Source organism: Ambystoma mexicanum, chromosome 1p (assembly GCF_040938575.1).
Source record: "Ambystoma mexicanum isolate Mex_15411 chromosome 1p, UKY_AmexF1_1, whole genome shotgun sequence".
NCBI classification, from domain to species: domain Eukaryota; kingdom Metazoa; phylum Chordata; class Amphibia; order Caudata; family Ambystomatidae; genus Ambystoma; species Ambystoma mexicanum.
This window is the reverse complement of record NC_090921.1, coordinates 1,156,280,089-1,156,307,890: the sequence shown is the minus strand read 5'-3', so window position 1 is coordinate 1,156,307,890 and position 27,802 is coordinate 1,156,280,089. Positions and strand designations below refer to the sequence as shown.

Genomic DNA, 27,802 nt, shown 5'->3' with positions numbered 1-27,802 from the left:
TCTCAAGTTTCCCTGAGATATTTATAAGAGGGGGGAAGTGGACTGCTCACTGTTTATTAATGTCAATGTTCTGAGAATGCATTTCCAGTTTAGCCCTCATGGCATCTTGAATAGGTTGAATAGGTTGAAACCAGGTACTATTCTTCTGAACCTGCACACATGCAGAGGCTTTCCCCGCAAGTTCTTACAGGAGACAGAACAGTTCCCTAGAGTCAGATTTAGTGTTATGAATATGAGAGTCACAATAGGCTTTCTTAGCAGATAGAATATATTTTTATATTTGGCAGCAGCATCAGTATGAAGAGCCTTATTTTCTTCATTTTTACAATTGCGCCACTTTCACTCCAATAACCTCTGTTGTTTACTGAGCTAAATAATGTCATCAGAAAACCAGGTATCATTCTCGACTCCAGTTTTAATCAATTTAGATTTTTTGATGAGCCAGTGCATCAATTGTAGCCCTTACAGCAGAGTTGTAAAATGCTATGAGATCACCAATTTCAGAAATACCTGCAAGTGATTGAATTTTAGGCAAAATAGTGCCCTTAAAGGAGGCAGTGGATACTCCCTTGAGGTCATGAGATTCAATTCCAAACACATCGCTTTTTTTTCTTTTGCCAAGCCACCAAAAGACAAACAAATAAATCGGCCCATTGTGGCAGAAATTGGAGTGCCAAATGACCTATTGCATGAAATTGTGCACCTCCATCAAAACAATTACAGAGTTGTTTGGTATGGCACAGGGGGAAGAGCAACCACCCAATATCACTAGGGAGGAGGGTGAGACAGGAATGCCCGACTCTATTTTATTCTATTTAAAAATTGTTTATATTAGATATTGTGTAAAAGAGAAGCGAAGTGCCACAGCTAAGATCCCTGTACTGCCATATGCAGAAGACAATGGGCTTCATTATGAGTTTGTCGGTCCGGATACAACGGTACCGGTAAGTTTACGAGTTGTGCTCACGGGTCTGACCTAGCGGAATGAAAGGCACCCGCGAGCTCAGCATGCCTGTAGCACAGGCACTGTTATGGGCAGTGCCGGTGCTACAGGCATCCCTATTCCCATTGATCCCTATGGGGCTCAATGGGAATGGGGATCACCTGATTACGACTCCCTTAAAAGGGCAATAACCGGGTCAGGTGGGGCCGGAATAGCCTGGTAATTGCCCATTCGAGGCTGCCGGACTTTCTTGCAAGTTTGGAGGTAGCCTTGCCGGTTTTACCAGCAAGGCTACCTCCAACCTTGTGCTTTTACCTGGTATGACACGTTCCCTCCAAAATGTATTAGATGCATACACAAATTACATGAATGAGCTGGGGTTGTGCGTGTAGGCAAAAAAGTCAGCCATTTTAATATTCAGGAAAAGGCACATGAAGAAAATTTAGAGTTTCATGCTGGGGGTCTATACTTGAGAGAATTAAAAACGTTAGACTATCAGGGAATTTTCGTTTAAAAAAAAACGAGATATATGTATGTTGAGATGCAAGCTATTACAATGAAGCAGTCATTTGTGGGTATTTCTTCTTTTGGCACCAAATTTAAGGTACTCAGTCTAAAAATATTGCTGTGAGCCTATGAGGCCAAAGCTAAACCGGTCCCACTATATGGTATGGGATTATGAGCTTCCAAACCATTGATAAAACAGAGAAAGTTCAAAATTAAATAAAATGGAGACTGTTCAACTCCAACCTTTGAGGTTAGGTTACTCTACTTGGAGGATCAAATTAAGTTAGCAGCAGTCTGCATTTTCATGAGTTATATAATAATTCAGAAAGCTAAACTGAGAAATGTGGTCCTAAGCAACCTATTCAAGTTTTATAGGGGTTTTTTGGTCCCCTGACTGAGCTATGTGCAGAAATCATGTACATAATACATGGACGAACAGTTGGAAAAATGATGTGGCTCTAAGCATCCTTGATAATCTGGAAAATAATTGTAAATTTGCAAGGGAATACATGGAATTAAGCAAGCCTTTAAATCTAGTGATAATAGCAATATATAGCGCTACAGGGCTGCAAACAGAACTCCTTTTAAAAAACTAATAGCAGAAGTACCTGTTCTCTGAGCGGGTTCTCTAGACAGACATGATAACACTGATCCTCTAGGTCACTGTTCCAATTTGCTTATCGCTTGATGAGCTTTGCACCCTGAAGTAAACTGCACTGAGTATGTGTGTATGTGGCTGGCTGACATACCCCAGAGCAGACGTTGGGGGGAGGCGAGAGTCAGTGTGCTGCTGCATACCGGGACCTACTGTGCTCTCTCCCCACCTGTCGCCTCACCCTGGCATGGTGCAGTTTGTTGCGGTGCATTGCGGTATAAATATCTTGGAAACCGTGCATCCTAGGGCCTGGACCTTGAGTTTTGTTCCTCGCATCGGGATCGGTCCGTCTACGACCACATTGATTTTTGGCTAATTTCAAGAACCATCTCTTGTGTGAATTTGCTGAAATCCGGGGGAAGGGGTTGGGTGTTCAAATGTCACGTAGTCAGTAATGTCCAGAGGGTCCTAACAGGTGACTCTGCAAAATGTAGTGCAGATTGGTGAAACGTTGTGGAATTGTATATGGAACATAGGAGAAGCCACAGACCATCAAACCCACACTCAAATGTTCACTTTTGCTGAAATCTGGGGAACAGGGTGGGGTGTCCAGATGTCATCTGGCCAGCAATGCCTGCAGGGTCCTAACAGGTGAGTGACTGTGCAGAATTTGGTGCAGGTTGGTGAAACGGTGTGGAATTGTATAGGAAACATACGCAAAGCCACAAACCCACAAATCCACACACCCATTTCACTTTTATATATATGGCTAGATATGTGATCTTGCAAGATTGCATTTTATTTGTTTAAATGTAAATAGTAGATCAATTAACTGGTACAATAAATTAGAATAGTGTTTCAATCAAACTGTACATTTTGTCTGAAAATATCTGAAAAGGGCTTTCCATCTGTTGTGTTTTTTTGGGGTGGAAAACAGTACTGCACCAAAATATATAAGAAACTTCTTTCCGGTACTGAGGTGAAGGAATCTGAGACAATGACACCCACTTTGCTATGGGAGAACATTAATCATGTACTGTGGGCTCTAATGTGATTTCTCAGGAAAGCAGTGTCACTACGAAAGAGAAGCATCAGTGAGCAGATAAGGTACATGATTATATGTGAGACCAGCTTTCCGCAAGGGCTAACACACTAAGATGTCCGTGTGTTATATTTGTTGTAATCTGTTTACATTGTTTTTAAGATTGCATAGTGTCAGTGCTTAGCTCAGGATTGTATATCATTTAATGCATGTATTGTTCTCTAGTTTGCATTTGTTTGTATACTTATTTGTGTTCCTTACATCAAACACATTTCATAATGTATATGTGCTTAGTAGGATGATTTGCTCTGAATAACAAAAGAGGCTATATATGAAAGAAGAACAACTTAGATATATTAACTTCTATTTCTTAAGTAGAATATTATTGGTTTAATTTGAGCCTACTCCATTAATATGAAATTCATTTTAAATACTAATGATACATATGTATGTTTCTTTCCTGTCCTATGTTTGTCTTTTTCTCTCTCTTCAATCCATGGATAATATTGATTTCTTATAAATGAACAATGTTTAGAAATCAAATTTCTTGGGAGGATATTATATTGTTTATGTTCAAGATGAGGCTCTGAGGAAGCTCACTAATTTGTGCATACAATAAGTACTACAACATGAGTGAAATACGTGTAGGCCAGTGTTTGGAAAAGTAGAGATTGTTTTATTTTGGGACCAAAATGTTGTCCGTGGTGGTAATAAAATACTACATAGAAGTGAAACTTAGGGAATCAATGTTTCTTAAGTAATGTTGCCATTTTTTTGGGAAATGTACCTATTGTTTCTCAATTACTTGATTAAAAAGTCAAAATAATTAGCGCTTTTGTTAAGTTTAGTTATTGTTTAGTGTAAGCGGATTCAATTCAACACTACAGCTAAGTCAATGCCTAGTCTGGGATGCTGAGGGAAACCCTTATTGATATATTTTTTATGTCCAGTTTGTTTACTCTGGATGACAACCCTTGTATAACACCCCTCTCTTAGAATCCCCCTGACCCCACTGAGCCAAGAAGTAGGTTTGTTTTGCAAATTAAAAGGTTTATTTGAAAATTAAACTATATATATATATATATATTATATCACACTTTTATAATAAATTAACATTTGATAGTACACTTGTGAAGATGATAGTGATCAACAATGGATAATGTTACAGTGGTACACTCTTTTTGATGGCTTAGAAGTGATATAGAGAGGATAAAGTAGCTGAGAATGCTTTTATGGCTTCAAAGACAATGCAATGATGAATGAAATGCAGTACAGAAAATAAACTTGATATGATTTCAACCAAAACAATGTAATCACTTTTCTTTGACAATTCACCCCCCCCCTTTATGCAAGGTAAAGAGATGGACGGAAAGCACACAGTTCTCAGGAATGCAATCAAATATAATTCAGTTCCCCCTTAGCAAGCTTATAGGAAAACAGGTAGGAGTTTTAAACACAGGCAAAATCCTTTTAAATGTTGTGGACATTAAGTGAAAAATATGCTCAAATTGCTTTTAATTCCCTATAGGGGGTTTAGGGTGAGTGAGAGATGCTTTGTATTAGTTCAAGATCACTTTAGCAATGCTCTATGAATGATTGTCAGGTTGCAAACGAATTTCAGCAAAGGAAAGCAAGGACAAATATTTTTACACTTGGCTGAAATTAAGCAAAATGTCAAATTGCGGCAAATTTAGTCGCGTGCGTCGAGCGCAATTATGGAGGGAGTATGAGGAGTAGCAAGTCGGTCTAGCGCTTGGAAAACTTAGAATCTCAGCTTCAAAATAAAAGTTAAATCTCGCTTCTATCACAAACGGTTCCGGAGATACGGCCGATTTAGTAAAGGTAGTTTTTTGGATTTGAAATTTTAAAGCTCAGAATGACAGATGACAGTTTTCAGGTTTAAAGATGACAGAATGACACGATTCTAGGAGGCAGTTCTAAATAGGTTAAAATAGTTTGGATTAGATTATTTTAAACTAAGAGATTGGGTTTTGCACAGTTCTGGTGGTACTCGCACTATATTTTGGACAGGAATGCGACTTCGCCACGGATTGGGTCAGGATTGGACTGCAGTTCCCTCGCCACGGACGGTCTCGGCCTGGTTCTGCTCACTGGATAATTCTACCTTCTGGGTCAGTTCTGCTAGCGGCACTGCACAGTGGTCTGGATCTCTGGTTCTGACAAAAGTTCTCGGCACTGCACGGCGGTCTGGTCTCTGGTTCTGACAAAAGTTCTTGGCAAAAATTCAAACAGCTTGCCCAGCTGTTGAATAGCTTGCAAATTATTTGGAGGCATGCTGAAAAAGGATTCAGCTTGTGGATTCAGGCCTCTCTGCTACAGATTCTGGAGTTCATTTCTGGTCTCTGGAGATTGATGGATTTGAAGTCTGGATCTCTGGTTGTGAAGTCTGAAGTCAAAATGCTCAGCAGAAAGTGAAAAAGAAAAGTCCTATCTGGCTTCCAGTGGCTCTTTTTATGTGTTTAGAAAGTGGGTGGTTCGGCTAATTCTGCATGCCCAACCCACTAAGGGTTCTGATAGGTTGAAGAGTTTTCTGTGCTCTCACTGGAGAACAGAGTTGTGTGTCAGAGTGAGTCATTAGGTGTCATCTTTATGGCATACAGAAAGAACACTCCCCTTTGCTCTTACCTTAGAAAATCATTTTCATAAGTAAACACCTTTCCCAGATACACAAGTGGTTGACATTACATACACACATCATATATCACATAAGGTAGTTTCTGTTCCAACTCTGATGTTTCTAAGCGCTTGGATGAAGAAATGGCAATTTATTTTCGTTTTTAGTGGGTTTTGCAACATTGGTTTTTCATCAAAAATTACACAAATGTACACCCCCCTTCTACCCATATTCCAGTACTTTACTAGGTCTCTAGCATAAACCCAGTGTCTGTAATATCAATAAATAGCGGGGTTTGGTCCTAGAACATGGTACAGAGTTGAATCAAGTCTTGAATTGTGGGTACATTTCTTAGATTAAGATTCTCCAAATTGCACATTTTTGTGAGCTTAATACAATATTTTAGAAGCATTTAACTTAAACATATATTTGCTGCAATATGATTTCACAAAAGTGTCTGGGTCCGCCCCCAGAAACTTGGGAGTACCACATGTCTCTCCTCTCCCAGGCAGGGCTCTGTTTACAGTCCACACTGAAAATCAACATACCGCATTCAAGGCAGAGAGTCTATTGTGTCGGCTGAGGTCAGCAGGCCACGGGGCCACTCTGCATTTGGTTAGCATGTCCATGTGATCTCCTGGGCTGTTGTGTGGGTCTCTGAGGTGAGAAGGTTTCCCAGCCTCTTGGCCTGTTAATGCAATTAAATTGTCTCTGGGAACAGCAGGTGGTTAAGAGTTTTAATTAACCAGTGGGCCTTTGAAGTTTCCAGCTGTCTCAGGAGGCTGATTAGCTTCTGAAGTAGCAGTTCTCCTGTCAGAGTTTAGACCGCTAGTGCCGGTTTGTGGCCAAAGCTGGTACTGCACCCATTTTTGGGATCTGTCTTGAATTAATGCATTTCAATAGAGTGGTCTTTTGCTTGATAGTATAGGATCCTTGCTTAACATTGTTTTGATGGCATCCTTACAGTAGAGTGGTGATGTGCAACCCCCCACAAGAAGGTTGTATCTTTAGAGTGGTCTTGTGCCCATGATTCTAGCAACTTTTTGACATCAATAAAAACGGATTTTGAACAGAACCATCTTTCTTTGCACTGGTGGGTGGCAGATTAGGTGACCATTTTGGTGTGCGCAAACTGCGCGGTTCTCCTGGATTCTGGCGTGAATGTGGGCGGCGACAGCTCATCCCCCCATCTACCCAGTCTATTGATTTAGTTTGTTCTGGGATAGAATAATGGGCTTCGACAGCTCATCCCCACATCTACCCAGTCTATTGATTCAACATGGGTCAAAACCCTTGACATTAGGATGACAATTATCATCCTCACCCTCCAAACCTCATCTTCCTCCTCCTTCTCGCCCCGTTTCAATTTCTCTCTAAAGACCCACATTACACAAAAACAACAAGAACAGGTGATTGACTATGCCAAAAAATGAATTCATACGAAACTCAAACAAAAGGGTTCTCAATTACTCAAAGGGAGATGAGTTAAAACAGGAAGGATTCTCTGGTTCACAGAGAAGTGGGACTTTTTTCTTTTTTTTTTTTAGATTTCACAAACAACCAAGAATACAAAGGGAACTTTTTAGATAGTGTTTTGATAGAAGGCAAGGTAAGGAAAACAAGTCACCCAAAGCCTGAAGGACAAACACACAAGGAAATGGGATTAGCAACACAGAAAGAAACTTTGCTAAAAATGAAGTGGATTTGGTAAGGTTTGTAGTTTTTGGGCGGACATAAAGGGGAAAGAAACTAGTGAAATAACGTAGGAAATAGTGGGATAGTAAAAGTAAAAATGAAAAGGCAGCAATGATGACCTAGTAACCACCTAAACACAGCACATACAGAACAACAAGCCTTATATAATAATCAATTTTCAAAAAAGATCAACTAACGCCCTCAAAGTCCACCAATTGTGACATTGTTCTCTACAATCTTGCTCTCACGGCCTAACAAAACCCACAACAGGAAAGAAAAGGAAGTGAGCTTGATCTTATTAAGGGCCAATGAACATCCCTATAGGAATCTACTTGAGGGATTCAGTGGTTCTGATTGGCCCACCGAAATGAAACCTGACACAACAACCTTGCCTGGAGATCTCGTCGGAAGGCCAGGAGAATGGTGTGAGAGGAGCAAGACCAAAAAAGTCATCTTCGGGGATGGAAAGTAATTTGAGGCAGTCCAAAAAAGTGCAAGGGAGCCGGCAATCGGATTATGGTGGCACGGGAGCACCAGGAACCAGTGAAATACCACTGGCTTTAGATCGCCAGCATAATGCAGCCGGCAATCACAATGCATCATTCGGATGTAGGTTCAATGCATTGCTATGCTTTGCTGTTCATTCTTATGCCTTGTTAGGCTATGTTAAGCTACATTATGAGTTTTTAGGTAGCGCCTCATTAAGCTGTGTCAGACCTGAATTCAGAGCTAGCAATTAGTAGCTGATTGGCCGGGGATTGGCCAAGACACTGCTACTCTGGTGACACTAGGCCTTCCATGTACTCGTGATTCCATCCAGACGGATGTCAACCCTGCACTACCACGGGACTTAGTCCACCTGGGTCCAGATTACAGAAACTTTGCACCAGTGCAAGTGCACATTTTTCCCAGTATTAGCACTAGGGCAAAGTTTGCACTATTTTTAAAAACACTGGGACATATTAGAAAACAATTGCACCATGACAAGTGAAGTTTGGCATGGCATAAGCACCAAGGTAGAAATTGCCATAGTGCAAAAAAGATACATTTTCGATGCGTTTTTTCACCAGGGCAAAGTTTGCCCTAGTGCTAATACCATTCCATATTAGCACTAGGGCAAACTTTGCCCTGTTGCAATAATGCAGTAAAAATATTTCTTTTTTGCCTGAGGGCAATTTCTTCTCTTGTGCTTATACCATGCCAAACTGCATTTGTCATCGTGCAATAGTTTTCGAAATATGTCCCAGTGTTTTTAAAAATAGGGCAAACTTTGCCCTAGTGCTAATACTGTGCAACTTTGCACTTGCACTAGTGCAAGGTTTCTGTAATCTGGCCCCAGATGTGCCAATGCAACCAAACACATCACAGCAACAGCACTGCTTTTACTAAGGATCATCCACCCTCTCTGCAGCTATGCTATGCCTATCTGCGAGTAATGTTATGTCAATATCAATTTCAAAGAATAACTGTGGAAAATATGTATCATTTTGCAATGCCTTACTCAATGCCATTCATTATGCAATGTCACACTGCGGTCCTCCGACACCCTGAACTCTGCAAGTTGGCAAACCCAGGTTACCCGAAAGATTATGTGGACACACCATTGTTAAATGAGTGCTCTACAAATGACATGTAACAGTAACTGGTTGCATTTATTCGAATGACAATTCCGTGTCATCAACTTTAGTGGTGTATTCTGCTTTTTGAAACCTGTGTATAAAGTGTTGAAAAGGTGATTTGTAAATAAAAATCAATACATACAAACTCTCATGACTAGTCTTTGATGTGTGCCTTTTGTGTGGTATTTTATATGAATGTAGGGTGTGGAATTAGATCTGGTTTATTCAAGCGGATATGGTATATTGAATTTGATATGGTACATTTAATATGTTGCATTGTGCTATGAATGGTGTTTTGAGTGTGAAATTGTGTTGTATAGTGTGTGGCTGAAGGATATGTTTTGTGACGAATAGAGTTTGTTGTGCTGAATAGACAATGCTCAATATCTTGGTGTGCTTTATTTTGTGCATTGAATGATGTGCTTTGTTTTTTAGTCGTATCGCGTGTGTTGGGTTATATGTGTTGTGTTGTATTTTTTGTGGTGTAGCAAATTTAGCATTTTATGGGCCTCATTACAAGTTTGCCGGTAAATAATTTGAATTACCGTCATGCCAGTGCTACTGAGTCTGTGTTGCACTGCTCCCAGAATCAACGGTTGATTCTGAGTCAGCATGCACACGCATTCCGACATGCCCGAAACGGTAGCACCGGTATGCCGGTAGCACCATCAAAAGGCCCCCAAAAAAAACATTCCAGCATCTTCACTGATGCTGACTCCGATACCAGCTCCACGCACACAGACCTACCAGCACCGTTGTTACTGGTACCGGTATTACCGTGACCGGGAATAACATGATTGCCAGAATAGGAAATGTACTGGCGGCCATTAAAAAACACAATCCATTGCAATTCTCAGTGTAAAGCAGACAGAGGCATGTTCTGAGCACTAAAGAACATACGCAGACATGTCCTCAAGAGGCGCAAGCCAAGATTCAGTGAAGCCGAACTGAACATGTTGGCGGACACGCTGGTCGAGAACTCTGCAGAAGTCTTCTGCAATGACCTACTGCGCCAAACCCAAATGAGGAAGAAGGCCATCTGGGAGGAAGTTGCCCGGAAGGAGTCAGCAGTGGGGACAACCCCCAGAACAGTTAGGGACTGCCGCAAGAGGTGGGACGATCTACGTCTCCGGGTACGGAACCTCCTTAGTGCACAGCGTGACCACGGAATGGCCACAGGATGGGGACAAACATCACCAATAAAACTGCAGGCCTGGGCGGAAACCTGCAGCAGCATACTGCACCTCGAGGCGATCAAGGTAGTTGGAGATGCGGAGGCTGGAGATGTCATATCCAGTGAGGCTGGTGAGTCTCTGTAAGCCCAATGTCACATCACACACCTTGTAGCCGTAATGCCAATGGGTAGGCCAACATGTTAAGTCTGTCGTACCCGAGGCCAGTATAGCCCTGCTGGCAGTCCACCCACCGTCAACCTCGTTGCACACATCCAAATTGAACCTGCATGCAATCCACACCCATACACCACTTACACATCACACAGGTCCCCTGTATTGGCTGCAAAAGTTGCACATGCAGGCACTCAGACACACATCCCCTTGACACGGCAAAACTTCTTTTGTCACTGCCATGCTACCACATGCCCAAAATCACGTCAGTGTCACGTACCCCCACCACCAGCAGATGACAAGATGCACACATCAATGATACATGTGGCACACTTGTCCCACCCACCATGTCCCGTCCTGCTGAATCAATCTCAATGCAGAAAATGCCATAGGCAACACACACATGTATAACACATGCATTTGACAATCAGAAAATCCCATGTTATACAGAATGTGTGGCACACCCATAACACCCAAAATGGAAAAACCAAAACCCCCGGCAACAGGCACTGCACACACCATGTATGCACACCACACATGCACCCACACCTCATTCCCCGAAACATGCATGTGTGCACCATGCCATGACATTCAGCATGTCCATGACAACGCACATACATCTGAAATTACTAGTACGTATGTCTGTCTGATGAATCCACACCCATCACTGATGCCCTGCCTTTCTGACCCACACAGGCACATCATCTGGCAATGAGGCCAAACAGTCAACCACATCGCTGAACACCAGGGCACGCCACCGCCGGCCAACCAATGCTTCCACCTCCACCCAGGAATCCAGTGCTTTTGGCAGCAGACGTGAGCGGGCTCCTATTGCAGCCGCCCAGCCACCACCCAAACAGGAGCCACCTGTTCTACAGCTACTACCTGAACAGGAGCCACCTGTTGTACAGCCACTGCCCCCACAGGAGCCACCTGTTGTACTGCCACCCCGACAGGTGTCACTAGTTGTACTGCCACCCCCCGACAGGAGCCACCTGTTGTACTGCCACCCCCCCGACAGGAGCCACCTGTTGTACTGCCACTGCCCCCGACAGGAGCCACCTGTTGTACTGCCACCCCCCTGACAGGAGCCACCTGTTGTACTGCCACCCCCCACCCCAAAAGGAGGAAACTGCACCCAGTCTACCCGATGACATTGTGGAAGACGGTGGCCCTGATAATATATCCAGCGCCCACAGCTCCCCCGATGCTGAGGGATTCAGTCCCGTGGGCCCAATGAGCCCCCAACACAAGCAACCACCACCCTTACACAATGTACATGACATTGAGGGCCGTCCTGGCCAGGATGGAGGCACAACAATCATCCATGCACACAATGGTGCAACAATACCTGGAGGAGGCCCGGCCCATGCGGCAGACAATACAGGACACCTCCAGGAGGACCGCACAGAAGTTGGGCCGTGCCACACAAGGCATATACCATCTGGCACGGGGTGTGAGGGAGGGGAATGGGTCAATCTCAACCCTGGTTGAGTCCGTCGACGTGTTGGTGCAGACACCTGCTGAGCAACCGCACAATCCCTTGCCACTGGCACCACCCTCAAGCAACACTCCCACAAGTTCACAACAAATCAGCCCAAGGCATAGATCGCTGCGGCTGACTCGCCCTGCAGAAGTGCTCACCCCTCCGCATAAACGGGGACGAAAATAGGACACAGACTCAATGTGTGTGGGGGAGGGATAGTTGGGGAGGGGCTGTGGGGAGGGATAGTTGTGTGGGATTGTAGAGGTAGATAAAGCCTATGACAAATGCAAATAGTTATTTTTTCTCACAATATATATGGTGTTCAAAACAAAATCATGACTGGACATTGATCTTTCAGTGTGAGTGCATTTATTCATGTGCAGTGTTCACTGCCCAGTGTGCTTAATTTCCAGTGCAGTGTGTGTAGCAGGTGTTCGAAAGTAGTGGTGTATAAGGTCTGCACGTGTGGCACGTCAATCATTGCCATTGCGGCGCTGGGCATAATCCTCCTCCTCAGTCTCGTCCTCAGCCTCTGGTGGTAACATGTCCATGTCTGGGGGCAGGAGGACATTGCACCTGATGCACATGTTGTGCAACATGGCACATGTCAGCACAATTTTGCCCGCCTTCTCAGGGCTGTACATGAGGGCTCCCCCCGATCTGCTGAGGCAACGGATCCTGGCCTTCAACAGGCCAAAAGTCTGCTCAATGGTGCAGCGAGTGCGTACATGGGCACGGTTGTAAGCATGTTCATGCCTGTTGTGGGGTTGCCTGACAGTGTCATTAGCCATGGCATCAGGGGATACCCAGCATCACCTGCACAGAATGAACAGAAAGGGTACATGGCAATTTCCTGGTCGTTCCATGTTGGCACAGGCTGTATAGTGTTAAATTGAGAAGACTAATATGCACAGGCAGAATAGAGTTTACATAACATTAGTTATTCTTCGTGTAGCAGAAGAGAACTTGGTCAGGATGAATGTGGGGTGTGTGTTGTGCTGTTGTATTTCCATGGACCAATCACAGACAAGATTACCTCTAACAATTTCCCAGTAACTGACACAAATTGATGTAAATGTCATTGATGTGTCACATATGAAAATCAACTATATGTCCTGGTACAACAGTACTTTTATCATGTGAATGGTATGCATTTGTGATTTACTGGTAGTACCAGTATGCAGTCTTTATTATGAATCCTTTATATAGACATGCTTTGATATTGTGACCCATATGATGAAGGTCATATTGATGGAATATTTGTGTGTCGGTTAAAGGGTTAGATATTTGCTATAAGGGTGGGGGAGTATTTTGGGGTGTGAAATGGTGGATCGGGTGAAGCCGCCACCTTGAAATCATTTATTTGTGGTAGTGTTGTTTTTTCACAATTTGTAGGTTTTGGTCTAGAAGCATTCAATTTAAAGGTGTGTGAATGGGCACTAACAGGCCCTGTACCAGTCCAATGTGTGTGCATAGACACGTTTTTCAGGGGTGTCAGCTTCTGGATTCTCTGGCTGAGCATCATGTGTTGTGTTTTTCCTTGACTGTGTATTTGCCTATCTTTGTCAATATGGTGTGGTGCATTCTGTGGTTTTGTTTCATTGCTCGACCAAATAGATGGAGTTATGTATGGACTGTATATTTTAAATACATGGAGAAACGGCTGTCCAGGCCTTGCGCTCTGGCATGCTACTACTGTGTTGCACCTTCAGTTGCACCTACAAACTTGCACATTTCATGCCCTCACAATGCTGAGTAGGGTCATGTACCCTTCAATGTGTGAGGTTTATTGTTGTTGCAATTGTGGGTAATGATGTTCTTTGCTCTTATTCCTCATTTACCTTTGCCTTTCAATGACCTATCCGGCCTCTGTGCACTTTCACAGGGATTTATTTATTGTATCAGGAATTTGCGGTAGGAGTTACGATGGATTAATGCATGCATTGTGCACATTCACTGTTTATGGGTGTCATACAGGACCATTTTGTCTATACTCCACATGGCCTTGTAGTTCGACTCACCCAGCAGCCAGGTATGATGTCTAGCGTGTCATGCCATGTACCAGGGCAGCGTGGAGTTTCCGCAGCACCAAGGAGTCATGCTGGAATCACTGGCACTGGTACTACCGGTGCTGGTAATTCTGGCGATACCATCCCATGGAGTCCTTTGGGAATACATAGATTGTAAATTTACCGGCGTCTCCGTCACCTATAATATCCTGGTAATAACGGATATTGGGCAGCGGAAACGATAAAGCAGTTTTGCTGGTATCCTGCCGGTAGTTTCAGCAGAATATCTGTACAACTGTAATGAGGGCCATTAGATGGTAAGGCTTGATTAAAGCAAGCTCAAAGAGTTTCTATGAGACATTTTTTTGGGCTGGGAGGGGCAGGAAGATGGTGGGAATAGCCGTATGAATTAGCATGGCCATGAGCAGTGAATGGGTGGGCAAATAACCAAACAACACCCACAAGCTTTGTGTCCCTTCTCTTATGCCATTTCTCCCGTTCTGTACAGGCAATAGTTTCGGCTGATAGGTGTCGCAAGCACCACCTAATAGGCAAGACTAACAAATAATAGGACTTTTCCAAAGTTTGCCCCCTACTCCTGCAACACTGGATGCTGCCTGAAAGGAGGTCAGTGTGAGGGTGCGAACAGAGATGATTAGATCTCTTAGTTGCTTTGATTTGTGAGGTCCTAATTTGTCCATGTCCCAGGCTAGAAAAAAACATTCAAATGGCCCCATTGGAAACAACCTGTATCATTAATCTTTTATGAAATTGACACCATATATGGGAGCATTCACTCACATGGAAAAATATTATTAAGATTGAGTTGGACCAACTCTACCATGGTCCCCACAACAATCCACCATATGATGTGCGATGAGTGTCTGTGGGTGGGTTTTCAGGATTTTAATACAAAATCCTTAAGCATTGGGTTCCTTTATGGTAAAAGTCTTTCCCTAGTAAAGAAGGTGATTCTGGATGGGGCCGATCAATGTGATCCTAGCTCCATTTGTGCCTAGCTCCATTTGTGCCTAGAATTGCCTCCCCGTTATGCATCACATATGCCTGGAGTAGCAGCCGCGACTCTGTCTTTCTTGTTCCAACATTAGCAAAGAACGAGGGCGCCTTGCACAACCTGACTCCATCCGCGGCTTTCATCAGTTTTCTTATTTTCAGAACTAACATCTTCTTTTGGATGAGCAGGTGCTTTGTGAGGTCACTTGAGAAGAGTGGCTCTGTGTTCGCTAAGAGAATGGTAATTTTTTTTGGTATATTTTTTATTTATTTGTATTTTGGCACAATGCACCTTTACAAATATTTAATACAATACAAATGTATCACAAATAACATATGCAACTCATAAAAACAAACTCATTCATGTTTACATAGTTTAAATTACCTGTTAATACATTCAACTTAAAATAAAAAAAGGAAAAAAACTTTTTTTTTTTTACAACTCAGCATCTCTCTTAGTCTACATAGGAGCCTAGGTTTCAAGACAAATGAGCTTTTCCTGAATAAAAGTAATAATAATAATAAAATGTGTTAATTCAAGTATCAACGTCTGTCTTTTACCCCACATACATTGGGACCACAACAAGCCTCTAGATAGTAGCAAATCAACGTTATAAAATGTGCCCATCTGTAGGCTCCGCAGCTTCTCAAAGTGACTACAATATATCACCAGGTGTTTGAGCGACTCACAAATGTCCTTATTGCCACAGAATCTACATCCACGAAAGTCTCCCACGTTATGATCTTTAGACCAGTGCTTAGTCCTTTCTGCATTGTGAATTAAGTTTTACTTAAATCTCAAAAACAAACTCCTTGCTTTCGGGCACGGAAATGCTAATAGATATTGCAATCGTGGAAGTTGTTTGTGAAAAAAGCTATATTGATCTCTATAGGATTTATTTTTAGCATTGCACTCAATCGTGTTTGCCCAGTCCAATTGAAAGATTTTTTTTTTTTACAACACCCGATCATTCATGTAGTTCATTTTGATCCATAGCTATTAGTCGTAATTAAGTGTCATCAAATGAGACGTAGTCATTTTTATGTTTTTATGCCACTAAGTCTTTCTCCTTGTGCCATTTACACACATCGGCATGAGTTTATGATTTAAAAAGTTAGACCTATAACCTGAAACTTATTATGTTTAATATGTATATTCATGTTCTTCAGTGAGACATAAAACGTTCAAATATGAGCCTTTATCTAGCAGGCTTTCACTCGTATTTCAAACTTCAATGTACGTACGTTATCAATCTTAAACCGTTGTAACATGACTTTGTATCCGAGGGACCTCTTGCTGTTTATGCGTGCGCTTATTTGGCAAATTAGCTTCTAAGTGACATTGGTTGATGTAGTTTGCTTCAACCCTCGCAGGTTTGGCATTGTTTTATGCTTCCCATTGCCAACTGTAAAACACTTAAGCCATGTGTATTCTTGTTATTTTGAAACATAATTTCTCCAAACTGGTGTTTATTGTGGTAGACAGCTTTCAGTCGCGTAACACAAAATGTTTCGGCCCCCCTGGGAGTCATGCTGATGCCCAACCACCCCCCAACTCGGCAACAAATCATGGGTCGTGCCTAGATTATCACGCTTGCACAATACGCACAAACGTTCTGCTGAATGGGTAAGCCGTACACTGTACTAAGAGAAAGATATAAATAAGTGTTTTAATGCAACATACAGCACACTTTCTGAGAAAAATTGGCTAAAAAGCCAGAGTGTTTGCAATTGTTTTGTAGGTTAACACCAATCCAAGTCACCAACACTGCACAGGAACATTAATGCTTTGCTATTAAAAATGCCATGCCACAATGAAAACATGTCCCACTGGCTGCACATTGTAGACCAGTGTAGACACATAATAACATTACAGTAAAGCATGCCAGGCCACATTTAGACATACCTTGACTGGTTGCACCAAAATGCCAGCCAAAGCAATAACACTCATCAAGAAGAGAACACACATTGAAGCGCGGGTCTCTGCAGCCTCTAACAACACATCCAAACTCTTTAAAATCTGCAGGGAACTGGTCAATCCTGTTGCAGTCCCTACCTCTCCTGTGCCCTCCAAGGCCCTTTGTATGGCTCTGGCCACTCCTCTGCTAAAACTCAGGACATCCTGTCCTCTATCTCTATTTTCCTCTCCCTCTTCTTCTCCCTCTTCCTCTCTCGCCCCCCCCTTTTGCCATCTCTACCTCTCCTCCTCCTTTCTCCTCTTTCTCTCTGACAACATCAGACGAGGTTTCTAGACAAGTCCGATCTATGAAAGTGTCATCCAAACAGGTGCTCCCCAGCTTCTCCAATACCACCAAGGACCATATTGACACCCTCGCTCCATCCTTGGCCGATTTCTGTAATCACTTTTTCACCATTGGAACATTCCCCTCTCCCCTTAAGCACTCCCATGTGCAGCCACTCTTCAAGAAGCCATCTGCCAATCCTACCTGCCTGGCAAACTATTGCCCAATGTCCATCACCCCTTTCCTTGGAAACCTCTTGGAAAAGCTGGCCATCTCCCAGCTTAATCTCCACACTGAATCTGTTGTCTACATTACAATCAGTATGGCTCCAGAGCTGCCAGAGACACCGAAACTGCTCTCCTGAACACCTGTGAAGATTTGCTCTCGAACCTTGATTCCAGCATTCCGTCTGTCCTAATCCTCCTTGATCTTTCCTCTACTTTTGACACAGTCAACCACACCATCCTGATCAGTCGGCTATGTGAGAACCTGGAGTGGCTGACCTCTTTCCTCTTGGACTGCCCCTCCCAGGTCCAAGTCAATCTATTTCTGTCTGCCACCTCTCTCTCTACCTGTGGCTTCCCACAGGGCTCTAACCCCTCACCCTGGTTTTTCAAACTCTACTTGGCCCCTTTGGCCCACCTAAATTCTACCTTCTGCTCTAACTTTCAGTGTTATGCCGATGACACTCAGCTTTCCTTCATGCTCCTCTCCTCTCTCGCTCATTACTGACTGTCTATCCACAATTCAGGATTGATGTGCCACCAACGATCTCTGCCTTAATGCCAGTAAAACGGAGATCCTCCTCATTGTGACCCCTGCCCCTGCTTTCCCTGTCACTCTAACTGCCCACCTTGGGCCCTCTTCCTTTGCCTTCCTGCGAGGCAAAAACTTGAAGTCATCTTTGACTCTACTCTCTCTTTCTCTCCTCACATCTTGGATGTTGCCAAGAAGTCCCTCTACCAGCTGCTCCTCCTCAAAGGGACTCTTCCCTTGCTCACTTTCCCCCAGAAGCTCACTGTTTCCAGAGCCCTGTTTCTATCTAGGCTGGACTACTGCAACAGCCTCTTTCTCAATTTGCCATCCTCTACTCTCCGACTCTGTAACTAATCCAGAACAGGGCTGCAAGACTTATCCTTGGCCTCAAGCCCAGGGATCATATCTGTCTATCCCTGAAATCTCTCCAGTGGCTGAAAGGATCAAGTTCAAGACCCGTTGCCCTGTCCACAAGGCTTTCTGGGGTCGGGGCACATACTACATCCAACGCTTTCTTCAAAATTACCTTCATTCTTAAGGCCTTACCCCAGCTACCTCCAACTCTATAAGGGTTAGACACTTCTCCCGGCAGAGATTGGGGGTAGATCTCTCTCCTCTGCAGGTGCCTCCCTCTGGAATGTCATCCCTGCCCTTCTCAGATTTGATCGGACCACCTGAAGTTTCAGAAGCAGTTCAAAATGTTCCTCTTCTGCTCTGCTTTCTCTCTCTCCCTCCCCTGCTGACCTACCTGACCTACCTGTCTGCTGCACTGACTGGTTGCTTGGCTACCCTCAGAGTCTCACTGAACCCAGGCTCTTTCTTGATCAATCACCCTTGCACTGCCTCTGGGCCTACCATGCACTTAGGGGCTGTGACTGTAACCCTACAGTCCCTTGTTCTCCTTGCACTACCCAGACCCGCGCTGCCCTGGCTGCACTTACTCAGAGCACTACTGCCCTGCTTTCCCCTCCCTCTTCCTTGCACTTGCCCTCCCTTTCCCCTTGCATTTCTTGTTCTCACACTTACATGATCTGAATGACACAAGGCGTAGTAAGATCGTTTGTCTTGTCCTCCCTCTTTCTTCCCTCCCTTGTCTTGTCCCGCCTAGAAACACTTGTGTACAGGCATTTTATAAATTACTTATATCATATCATATCATATCATTTTATCACAGATGCTCAGAAAAATATACAATGCAGCAGTAAGAAATGGCTATTCTGGCAGCACCCAAATGCCAGTTTAGCATGGCAATTACACTCAACAGGACTGCTTTATCAGAAATGCGAAGTTAAACAAACGTCATTCTAAACTGAGGAATGACTAGACTGGCTGCACCAAAATGCCTCTTTAGCCACTAATACCACATATCATGCCTGCTTAGCCTGGACATGGACAACCATAATGGTTTATCACACAATTCCACCCCCCACAGATCCCCTATCCCTCCTACCACCTACCCCAAACTCCAGAAATTAGCTCTTTGGCCCAGAATTACCTTCATGTCCCTCTTCCTTGTCCCAGAGCTTACGTATGATATGATAGGTTATTTATAACATGTTTAATACCCAGAGGTTTCTAATCATGGACCCAGGGATTGAACCTGTGTTGCTCTGTGTCATCTTGCTTCCAAAGTGAGCACGTTGCCCCTGAGCTATCCACCCAAGACTCCTACATGGCTACACGACAAGAGGTAAGCAACCCTTTAGTTTACAATACCTTTGGTTAGAAGAAAGTGGTTCCAGCTTGGTTCTTGTTCCTGTGTAGGTCTGCAGATCCTGGTGTTCCTCGGCCTCAGTCGTGGGGACAAGAGGGAGGACGTCTGGGGGCTCCTGCACTACGAATGGAAGGTCAGCGGCAGAAATGGGCAAACTTCAGATCAGTGGCACTTCGCGGCTTCAGCTCCTCGCTTCTCTTGCAAATAGCACCACCACAGTTCTCGGATACCACTCTGAACTTTCCTCGCATCTGGGGTCCAGCACTTTATTGAGGTGGCTCAGGCTTGGTCAGTCCCGCTTCCTGGGAGTCCGGAGGATCTTTCTGGAGCATGGGTCCAACTTAAAGACACTCACTCGATTCCGGTGTTCCTCTCCCTGGCACTCACTTCCTGCAGTAGCAACGGAAGTTTAGCCAGCGCCGGGAGGATGTCCAGATGAGCTTGTCTTGGGAACGATTGATCTCACCAACCCAAGGAGAGGAGTCGTCCTTTGCAGGTCTTCTCTAGTCAAGGCGAATTCGGAGCTTCAGCACAACACCAGGGCTTCACCGGGCAAACCAACGGTCCAGGAGGCTCCTTGCCTCATACAAAAATACAGGGACGAGGAGGAATAGGGCAAGGAGTAATGACGATTACCATTAAGTAATCAAGACATTAAACACAAGTAGTGGCATAACACCACTGAGTTGACTGGGCTTCAGCACTCCCCTCCCCCTTGAAATTTTGGGCTATGTTGACTCAACCTGGCTGACCTGCAGAGCAGTTGCCGGACAGAAAATGACACAGATGTTAAACGGCACCTGGGTTTCGCTGTTAACAAGGACCCAGCAGTTACTAACTTAAAGCATTTTACTGTTAGTACCTGCAGTCAAATGCCAATTTTTCTGGGCAGTTTAAATTGTGATGTGGGTTTAGTACTTGCATGCCAGGGGAGTGATTGGAAGGGTAGAGAGGGAACAGGAGACCGCTCATTCTCACAGCAGTCCATAAGTGGGTGCTATAGACTTAAAGGAGAGAGTTAACTGCTTGTAACATTGAAGCTGCACTAGAATAGTCTCATTAAATGCATAAAGAAGTTAGATGCCGACACACATATCAGTTTGCCCCTCCCCCACCGCCCATGAAGCTAGCGCCTCTCCCAACATTTGAAGGATTAGCCCCCCGAAATGTAGGTTTTGTTGCACCCCTAAACGGAAGCACACACACCATTCACCATATACACACATGCACACCCAGCCATCCGTACATTTAAGTGTGCACTCTTTCACCATACAGACACACCCATGTAGCCATCCATACATTTAGGTGTGCACCCTTTTTTCCATACAGGCACACCGAAGCAGCCACCCGTACATTTAAGTGTGCACCCTTTCACCACAGTGGCAACACCAAGGCACCCACCCATACATTTAAGGGTGCACACTTTCACCGTACACGTACACACGCACACCCAGCCACCTATACATTTGTGTTCACCCTTTCACCATACACTCATACAGGCAGCCACCTACACATTTAAGTATACACCCTTTCAAAATACACTCACACATGCACACGTCATGAGGTTGAGGGGAGCCCTATTACTTCAAAAAGAAATTGGGTCTCATTCTGAGTCCAGCGGTAACCCTGCCGGTGCTACCGGTGAGTTGGCGCCAGACTCGGAATGATTTACCGGTGCCCCGGCGGCCCAGAAAGTTAGGCGCCTGTAAATTGTAGTTCACCATTCTGATAGAATCCCATAGGACTCTATGGGAATGGGCAATACGGAAGCACTGGCATTGTTGTTAACGGTGCCGGTGCTTCTCTGACAGTCTGCCTACCGCGGCTGCTGTGCCCTGCAGGGTCTGACCTGTCGGGCACCGTGGCTCCAGCAGGCAGACCTGTAGCATGCTGGTCCGGAAACAACAGTGCCTGTAAGCTTACCGGCACCATTGTTTACAGACCTCCATACTTATAAAGAAGCCCATTGTTTCTTTTTGAAGACACTGGGCCTGATTACGAGGCTGGCGCTCCCGTAATGAAGGGTGTCTCTCCCTCCTCAAATGTCATTTGCCTGTGCACCTCATCATATTCCTCCCTATGTCAGCTTACAAGTGATCTGGGACTCGTCCGCATGCAGTTGAAAATTAGGTGAGAAAGTCTGTAAAGTTTATGTTATGAGTTGGAAAGCCTTGGTAGGTGATGATACATGAGGACATATCCTCCTGAGGGTGAAGGCAGAAGGTGCTTATAATCCAAAAGTGTGAAGTCTACTGTACTGATCTCCCTTCAAGAAATAATGCTAGCCATTCCGGTCTGTAATCTTCAGATAAGGTACATGTGATCGACTGTGTAGTTGGTTATGGATGGGTACAGAAGAACTAGTGATGCTCAGTCCAAATAGTTTAATATGTGTTATCACAAGTACAGAAGCACAGGGTCAGTGCTTTTGTGAGGTTGAACGCCTGAGCGATGCTCACAGAATACTGCTTCTTTTCCTTGAGGTCATATCATTGGGTGGTAGCGACTTTTTGCATGATGTTGGGAGTTTGAAATTAGTCGATAGTTATTTGTGTCCACTGGATCTAACTTTTTTTTCTTGATTTTCAAAGGAGGGCGATGGCTTCCATGGGGCTGTTCGTAGACTTGCCTGAAGAGAAGGATGCATTGCAAATAGAAGAGATTGGCAGGGCTAGTAAAGGGATTGTCTCTTGGAAGAGTGGGGCTTGGGAGCCACTCTTACCCTGTTGCTTTCTGGGAGTGATCTATTTTTAGGTTGTCATTAGGTGATGGCAGAAAGTGAAGAATTACAAGTATCCGGGGGAAGCCTTGTAGTGCAGTGGCAGGGACCAGTCGTGGGGCTCAATGTTTACCTGGATGGATGTGATTTTGTCCTGGAAGGAGTTGGCTAATGTTTCTACCAAATCTTTGGCAGAATTTGGAAAGTAACTAATTTGATTGGGTGAAGCCACTTCTTTATAGATTTTAAAATGCTGGGTAGAAGACTTGTGGTATGTAGTTGTGATATGAATTTTAGGAAAGGCTTTCTTTTTCTGTTTGATGGTGCACTGACAGATATGCGACAACTTTGAAAGCTGGCTTCTCTTTGTGGTATTGGGATTTTCTCCATTAGTTTCCAAGATTCTCACTTCTCATTTAATTGTATTTGGCTCGTTGGCAAACCATTCTGGGGCTTTTTTTCTGGTGTTGTAGGTTTTTCATGACCGGGGGAGTCATGGTATCTAATGTCCTAATCATTTCCTGGTTTACTATATTAACAATGGAGATGGCTTGTCTAAAGGGATGCCTTTGAAAACTTTCTGATCAAATATGGATTTGAAATTCTCAGCATTCACGCATTCAATGGGTGGTCGCATCAGGACTATTTGATGTGCCTGTTGTGGGCTTTGTGGGATGAGTCCAAGTGCTCAGAATAAGTTGATGGTCCGCCCAGGGGGCTACGATTTGCAGTGAAGATCTATGTTGCTGTGTGCTGCGGTTTGTGGTGACCTTTTTATTGTAGAATGTGGCACATTACCTTATATTCCGGTCTATGCATGAAGTGGTGTGCACACAAGAAGCCCTGTGTTTTGCTGCCAAACCTATTATTGCATGCATTTCCCCGTCCTCCCAATATCCTTACATCTTCTTCTCTTTTCCAGACCAAAAAAGCCAACCTGCAGGGAGCCATCTACAAAGCCCATCATGCATCGGCTAGGGCACTGACCCTGAACCGGGTTGCCCTAGGCATCGGGACAGTCATCTTCCTCACAGTGGCCCTTTACCTTATTTTCGGCATTTTAACCAAATGGAACTACTATAAGGACCCTCACACCTATGACTTCTACAATGGCTAAGAGACAGCGACAATCCCTGACGGTGCCGGGACAGCGGGTGTGCGTGGACAGCTACACGGACAGCTACACCTTGGTCTTCCTTTCTTGGTTGTGTGATTTGTGCATGATTGGAAAAACCTGTTACTTTCCAAAATACATGATTTTAAATATCACAAACTCAACAGTAACTTAACATGACAGACAGTGGCTGTGCTTGACATTGAAATGAGACTAAGAAGCAGAGGAAATACATGCTAGAATAATCGACATGGATGAAATTAATATGAAAAGAAAAGTAAGAACAAGAAATCATGACAGCTCTTTAACATACTATTAAACTGCATTAAACTGTATTTGTCTCAAAACGGAAACCCTGAAGATGATAGCCTGCACAAAACTAGAAAGTCTGCCTTTGCGGAGCAAGGATTTGCTCAAATGAATGAATGCTTCTAGTGTACTTTCATCAAATCAGCTTTTTGATCGAAAGTATTACTGCTAGGTCAAAGAACTGTATACAACTGTTATAACACAACATGATGCAAAACTCTCTCTCCTCTCTCTATCCCTTTGACTCTCTTTAGAGGAAAACACATGTATGGGTTTGGTTCCCCAGTTCACGACCCTTCTATGCAAAGGACCTTGTTAGCTATCCAAAGGATCTGCGTTATAGAAAAGGAATACACTTCCCTTCATTGACTGTATTGCAAGACATGGTGCTTTGACCAGAACGTTTTACATTAGCAGACATTGCAGAAGTCAGAGTAGGCCTGAGAGTGAGTGGCTTACAGTCAATGTTGAGCAATTTTAGAATGTGCAAGTTTAGTGTCCAACAGAAAATATGTACCGGCAGTGCTCACTATATATGCACAGAAGAGTGTGATCAAGCACCAGAACAGTGCGAAGCGCGTCGCTCGGGCGGCACGCTACATTTTTATGTCAAATTGCATTTGTGAATAAAATGATGTGTCTACCTCATCGCAACATACTGTTCTCTTGTTTCATTGTGGACCAATGGATTGTGGACCTATGGAGTGCAGTCTGGGGACGTATGTCCCTTTTCATTGTTTATTAAATATTACTGTGGGTGGCATATACATTGACTGGCATCAACTAACTTTTTGAGTGCAGGGATTTTCTTTATGCCACTTCCCTTTTGGAATACACGGGCAGGGCCGTCACGAGGGAGCACAGGGGGGGGCAAACTGTCCCAGGCCTCGTGCTTGTGGGGGGGCCTCGTGGCCCCCTCCCTAAGTGGAAGGCAGCACAGTCTCCCGTGTCCTTTATTCACACGGGGTCTGTGCTGTCTGCTCTCTGCCCCTGCAATGATTTTGCTGTTTCTTGTGAAGCCATTTGGCTCCGCAACAAACAGCAAAATAATGGGAGACAGCAGGGCTCAGAAGTGGGCTCTGCTGCCTCCCGTCATTCAGCTGACAACGTGGACCTGCTGAATGACAAGAGAGGACTCCTCTCCTGTCAGTCAATGTGTTCACGTTGCTCAGCGTGACCACAGTGACTGACAGGAGAGGAGCTCTCTCTTGTCAGTCAGTGTGTTCACATTGCTCAGCGTGATCACGCTGACTGATAGTAGAGGAGTTCTCTCTTGTCAGTCATGTGTTCACGTTGCTCAGCGTGACCACGCTGACTGACAGGAGAGGACTCCTCTCTTGTCAGTCAGTGTGTTCACGTTGCTCAGCGTGACCACGCTGACTAATGGGAGAGGAGTTCTCTCTTGTCAGTCAGTGTGTTCACGTTGCTCAGCATGACCACGCTGACTGACAGGAGAGGATTCCTCTCCTGTCAGTCAGTGTGTTCATGTTGTCAGCGTGATCACGCTGACTGATAGTAGAGGAGTTCTCTCTTGTCAGTCATGTGTTCACGTTGCTCAGCGTGACCACGCTGACCAATGGGAGAGGAGTTCTCTCTTGTCAATCAGTGTGTTCACGTAGCTCAGCGTGACCACGCTGACTGACAGGAGAGGACTCCTCTCATGTCAGTCAGTGTGTTCATGTTGTCAGCATGATCACGCTGACTGATAGGAGAGGAGTTCTCTCTTGTCAGTCAGTGTGTTCACGTTGCTCAGCATGGCCACGCTGACTGACAGGAGAGGAGTTCTCTCTTGTCAGTCAGTGTGTTCATGTTGTCAGTGTGATCACGCTAACTGATGGGAGAGGAGTTCTCTCTTGTCAGTGTGTTCACGTTGCTCAGTGTGACCACGCTGACTGATGGGAGAGGAGTTCTCTCTTGTCAGTCAGTGTGTTCACGTTGCTCAGCATGACCACGCTGACTGACAGGAGAGGGCTCCTCTCCTGTCAGTCAGTATGTTCATGTTGTCAGCGTGATCACGCTGACTGATGGGAGAGGAGTTCTCTCTTGTCAGTCAGTGTGTTCACGTTCCTCAGCAGGACCACACTGACTGACAGGAGTTCTCTCTTGTCAGTCAGTGTGTTCACGTTGCTCAGCATGACCACGCTGACTGATACGAGAGGACTCCTCTCCTGTCAGCCAGTGAGTTCATGTTGTCAGCGTGATCATGCTGACTGATGGGAGAGGAGTTCTATCTTGTCGGGCAGCATGTCTACGTGTCGGCTGCGTGGATGCTTTTTAAGGGTCCATGGAGGTAAGGTGTTTTTTATTTTAAATTAAAAGTGTATATGTGTATTTAAATTAAATTAGTATGTATATGTGTATGTAGGAATGCATGCGTGCATGTTGGTGTTTGTGTGAATGCTGTGTTTGGTTTTATGTATACATGCATGTATGGAGTTGTGTAACTGATGGATGAATGCATGGGTGAAAGTGTTTTTTGTGAGTGTGTGTTCAGCACCACCCTTAAATGTAGCCGCCCTGGGGGACACTTCATTAAGGGGTGGGTTCATGGCATCAGAGGTGCACCTAGGCTAGAATGTCCAGGGGGAAAGGGGACTAACACTTCAAATGTTGGGAGAGGTGCTAACGTCAGAGGCTGTGAGGAAGGGGCAAACTTCCTTGTGTGGGGGCACCTAACATCTTTCCACATTTCGAATTAGACTATTCTGGTTAAGCTTCAATGTTACAAGCAGCTACCTCTTGCCTTCATTTCTGAAACATCACACTTAAGGACTGTTGTGAGAATGAGTTATTCATGTCACCACTTCCCTTCTAATTACTCCCCTAGCATGCAAATGCTAACTCCACATTACGATTTCAATTACCTAAAAATGTATGGATATGAATGCAGGTGCTAAAAGTGAAATGACTTCTCATGGCCATGCTAATCCCTATGGCAATTCTCACCCAGTTCCTGCCATCCCCATCCAAAACACCTCCTCGCTGGAACTCTTTGAGCTAGCTTTAAACATGCCTTGCCATCAAACGTTGCCCTCAATGTGCCTGCAAGTGTTTCCTCAAAGGAGTCTTCTGAGAATTCATGACTTCATTGGAGTTGTAAACACATAACTGGTGTAATAAAAATGTCTTAATGGCCACTCAATTTAAAAACACCCTGCGTGTGTTTCACTGAAGTTCTTTTAACAATAAGCATTGGCAAAGCCAACAGTTTTGGCTTGTGTATAAGTATTAGGCATTTACCAGGCACTGCTATTAGCTGCTCAGGTACTCAAACCATTTTGCACTGGCACTATCAACGGCCAGCTAATACCAATACAGAAGTGCCTTTCCTATGCCTACACGAATGCCCAAACTGTTAGCATTACCAGTGCTCTTTTTGCTTTACCCTTGATGCACAGGACTATGCATCAAGGTTAAAGCAAACATACTACTTGAATGTAGGCCAATCTAGCCAGTAATAACGCTTATGGTACACAATCAGCCTGGATATATTTTCTGTGGCATGGTATTTTTACTGGCTCGGAGTCTGTATATGGTAATAATGGCATATATTGATGCAGCCTGCATCAACATAATTAGAACAACCAGCATGAATATATTTTTATACTAGCATATCTCGCGTGGAAAGGCGGCATGAAATGTATTGGAAAATGTTCCTATGCACAATTTGTGATTTGCAACTATTGGGAATTTCCATGTGCTTCCAACCAAAACCAATTGCAAACTGTATGGATTTCTACCCAATTTTGCAAAGAAAGGGCTGTAAAATGCATACTTTTAACCCAATGTTTCAAACCTTTTCTTCGGAGTGAGAACCCCCCTCAAGCAACCCTTGTTTGGTTTGGGCGCCCTCACTGTGCTCTGTTGATCCTGCCTAATTGGCACAAACATGTAAGCCTCTTAAGTTCAGAAATGTACCAGACTCCACTGTACATCATTTGTCACTGTGTATGATGTGTGTTTTAATGCGCACACGGGGGCATGGTGCTCCTTAATGATATAAAATGGCATTTATAACGTGCCTGTACAAAAGTGTTTCTAGGCGCGACAAGGCAA

General features: G+C 44.2%; 1 long non-coding RNA gene across 1 annotated transcript in view; it reads left to right on the top strand.

Moving 5' to 3' along the window:
• Nucleotides 1-24,400, top strand: part of LOC138570224 (uncharacterized) — a 162,786-nt gene extending 138,386 nt beyond the window's left edge. The window contains exon 2 of the long non-coding RNA XR_011303430.1: nucleotides 23,246-24,400. This is a non-coding gene — a long non-coding RNA (uncharacterized lncRNA). The remainder of the gene's footprint in view (nucleotides 1-23,245) is intronic.
• Nucleotides 24,401-27,802: the final 3,402 nt, after the last annotated feature.